Genomic DNA, 4,103 nt, shown 5'->3' on the forward strand with positions numbered 1-4,103 from the left:
CAAAACCTTCTGGCAGAAGCTTTCCTGGCCTGGATGCCTGGATGAAGGTCCAGGTTCTTTTTTTTTTGCTGTTGTTTTGAGACGGAGTTTCGCTCTTGTTGCTCAGGCTGGAGTACAATGGCTCATGACCTCAGCTCACTGGCAACCTCCACCTCCCAGGTTCAAGCAATTCTCCTGCCTCCCAAGCAGCTGGGATTACAGGCATCTGCCACCATACCTGGCTAAATTTGTATTTTTAGTAAAGACAGGGTTTCTCCATGTTGGTCAGGCTGGTCTCCAGTTCTGATCTCAGGTGATCTGCCCACCTTGGCCTCCCAAAGTGCTGGGATTGCAGGCGAGAGCCACCGCGCCCAGCCGGAGATCCAGCTTCTTAAGCCTCAAACTCAAATTCGAAGTACTGTGGGCCGAAGTAGTGGATACGACGTAATCATCTTCGCCACCACTGCTGTAGCTCTTGCCATCAGGATGGAAGGCAAAACTGTTGATAGGTCCAAAGTTACCTTTGACTCTTCCAAACTCACCTTTGACTCTTCCAAACTCTTCTTCAAAGGCCAAATGGAAGAACCTGGCCTCAAACTTGCCAATCCTGGTGGAGGTTGTGGTTATATCCATGGCTTCCTGACCACCACCCAGGACCACATGGTCATAGTTGGGGGAGAGGGCAGCTGAGTTGACGGGACGTTCTGTCCAGAAAGTCTTCTGATGTTCAAGAGTTGTGGAGTCAAAAATCTTGGCTGTGTTGTCCTTGGATGCTGTCACAAACATGGTCATGTCCCTGGATAACTGGATGTCGTTGGTCTGCCGCAAGTGCTCCTTAATGTTCACCAATACCTATCCAGACTTGGCACTATACTGGTTGAGCTCTCCACTCTTATGGCCAGCGATGATGCACTCTCCCTGGGGTCCCCAAACGGCACTGGTGATTTTAGAGTCATTGCAAGGGATCTTCACGTAGGGCTCGTTGTTGTCAATCTGGCTCAGATCCCGAAGATCAAAGAAGCTCACAAAGCATTGGTAGCCCATCTACTTGTCTGTGGAGAACATGATGATGCTGCCCCCAAAGTCAAAACCGCAGGTCTGGACAGCCGAATTGATCTTGGGTAGGGCCAGCTACTTTCCTGTTTTGCAGTCCCAGAGATGACAGCTGTTGTCAGCTGAGCCAGTAAGGACATGCTTGGTGTTCCAGTCAGCATGCACATACCACACAGCTCCGGTATGGCCCATGTAGGTGCCCAGTCTCTGCCATTCATGGAGTACCATACATTGATGATAGGGTCCTTGGCCACAGTAAAGAGGAGGTCTCCTTCGCCGTTATACTTAATCTGTGTAATGGACCACTCATGGCCCTGCAGCAGGATCGGCTTCTTCCTGGCGGTGACATGAGGAAGGTTGAAACGTGAGTCAATTGATTTATTTTTTAAAAAAAAAATTCGTAGACATGAAATCTTGCTATGTTGGCCAGGCCAGTCTTGAACTCTTGCTATCAAGCAATCTTCCTGCCTTGGCTTCCCAAAGTGCTGGGATTACAGATGTGAGCCACCATGCCTAGCCTTATGTAGACTGATTTTGTATCTAGCTCCCTGTTGAACGCTTAATAGATCTTTCAGTTTGTCTTTAGGTCTATTGAGATTTCTCATACATGAGCATATAACTTGAAAACAGAAATTTTATCACTTCTCTTTCAATTCTTAAAATCTCTTATTGTTGTTGTTATTATTAGTATTATATAGCATTAGGCAGGATATCAAAAAATGGTAGTAGTAGACATCTTTTGTGTTATATCTGATCTTATCTATTTAGTGTGATGCTTACTGTATATTTTGGATATAGCTCCTCTGCTAACTTAATGGAATTCCTGTTTGTTCCTATTTTACAAAGGGTTTTTATCATATATATGTGAAGTTTCTATAAAATATTTTTTTCTGGATCTATTGAAAAATCATTTAATTTTTCTCCCTTGGTCTAGTGTATGGCTTATAGTCACAGATTTCTGTTGTTAAATTATCTCAAAATTACTGTGATAAACCTTATTTATAATCATGATTTTAAAAAGTGTGATGTTGAATTCAGGTTGCTTATATTCTATTTTGGATTTATAAGTAAAAAAGAACTATTTTTTTTTCCACCTCTATTCTTACTAGTTTTTAGATTAATCTAATAGAATAAGTTGTGCTGCTTTTTGTTTTTTTCTTACTTTCTGGAACAAATTTTCCAGACAGGAGTACTTTGTTATTTGAAATATCATTTGTAAAACCACCTAGCCTACAAACAAAAAAATTATTATTATTATTTTGCTTAGAGATGTGGTAGGGGTGTCTTTTCTGTTGTATTTAACCATTTCAATTTTTTTGTTATTGGTTGCTTCAAATTTCTGATTTTTCTTAGGCTAGTTTTATATTTTATATTTTTCTATAAATATATCTATTTTGTCAGTTTTCATTTAATAAGTGAATAGTTAATATTTTAAAATTATTTTAATCTCTTTGGTAGCTGCAGAATATTTTTCCCTTTTGAATTTTATATTTTTGCATCTTCTTTTTGATCAGCTTTTGCTGGAGGTTGGTACAGCTTAGCAATCACTTCAAAGGTTCAGCTTTTGTTTTAATTATTCTTAATCGATTTTGCAGTTACTGCTGCTGTAGTCACTACTTTATTGAATTCTGCCTTTATCTTTATTTTCTTTCTTATTTTTTGTGTTCAGTCTATTGTTCTTTCTCTAATCTTTTCAGTTAAAACCTTAGCTCATTTGTTTTCAATAGCATTTTTTTTTCCTAGTAAATTTATTGAGAACTATAAATTTCATTCTCTGGTCTGCTTTTGCTGTGTCTCTGAAATTCTGGCATGTATTTTCTCTCATCATCATTTGGTTCCAAGTATTTTATAATTTCTTTTGTATTTTCCTATTAACCCAAACATTATTATTTTACTACTTAACAGAAGTACAAAGCTTTAAAGGTATTTTATTCATAATTTATAATTTTAATCCATTGTGTTAAGATAACAATGTGAATGATGATGATTTAGGGAGAATGTACTGAGGCTCCCTTCGTGATCTGGTAAATGTTAAATTTTTTGAATATTTTATGTGTGCTCAAAAATGTTCTCTCTCTTCTTATTGATGGTTGTAAAGTTCTCATATAATTATTATTTCAAGTTTATGAATCATGCCATTCAGATCTCCTCTATAATTGCTTATTTTTTTGCCTACTTATCCCATCAGTTAATCAGATGACTACAAAAAAAATGTCAAACTATGATTATTATATGGTTCTCTCTTTAGTTCTGCTGGTCGTTGCATTTTATACGTTGAAGGTATGTTTTTAAGCAGATATACGTTCACAATTGTTTTATCTTTCTGACCATATTTTCATCTGTTGTTTGACATAAAATTTGCTCCCCTGTCTTATTTGGTTCAAAGTTGCATCATATAGCTTTTCCATCATTTTATTTGTAACCTCTCTGTCACCTTTTGTTTTATAAATATTCCTTTTAGAAAACCTATCACTAGATATTGCTTCAAAAAAACTCAGTCTGCAAGTGCCTGTCTGTTGATTAGTGAGCTTAATCTGTTTGTAAATTGTGTTAGTTTCCTAAGGCTGCCATGACAAAATAGCTCGCGCTGAGCAGTTTAAAACAGCAGTAGCTTATTGCCTCATAGTTCTGGAGGATTGAAATCTGAAATAAGGTGTTGGCAAGGCTATGCTCTCACTAAAGTATTTAGGAGGAATTCTTCTTTGCTTCTTCCTAACGTCCAGGGATTTGCTGGCAATCTTTGGGGTTCCTTGGCACACAGCTGCGCAGTTCCAATCCCTGCCTTCATTGCCACATGATGTCTCCTTGTGTGTCTCTCTCTCTTCATATGGCATTTTCCTCTTCCTATGAGGACACCAGTCCTCTTAGATTAGGGGCTCACCCTATCCCAGCATGACTTCATCTTAATGTAATGAATTACATCTGCAACAACCCTGTTCTAAATAAGGTTATAATATGAGGCACTGAGGGTTAGAACATCAGTAAATCTTCTGGAGGAGACGCGATTCAATCCATAAAACAAATTATGTAATTAATTGTATATTAAGACTTATTTCAGACACCTGACTTCT

The 4,103-nt window shown here is 37.9% G+C and overlaps 1 pseudogene across 1 annotated transcript; it reads right to left on the reverse strand.

Moving 5' to 3' along the window:
- Positions 1 to 254: 254 nt before the first annotated feature.
- On the reverse strand, positions 255 to 1,413 carry LOC116556277 (annotated as a pseudogene). The gene has a single exon (XR_004270920.1). The product of XR_004270920.1 is annotated as a eukaryotic translation initiation factor 3 subunit I pseudogene (transcript).
- Positions 1,414 to 4,103: the final 2,690 nt, after the last annotated feature.

Source organism: Sapajus apella, unplaced genomic scaffold, assembly GCF_009761245.1.
Source record: "Sapajus apella isolate SASKATOON/1434 unplaced genomic scaffold, GSC_monkey_1.0 scaffold16, whole genome shotgun sequence".
NCBI classification, from domain to species: domain Eukaryota; kingdom Metazoa; phylum Chordata; class Mammalia; order Primates; family Cebidae; genus Sapajus; species Sapajus apella.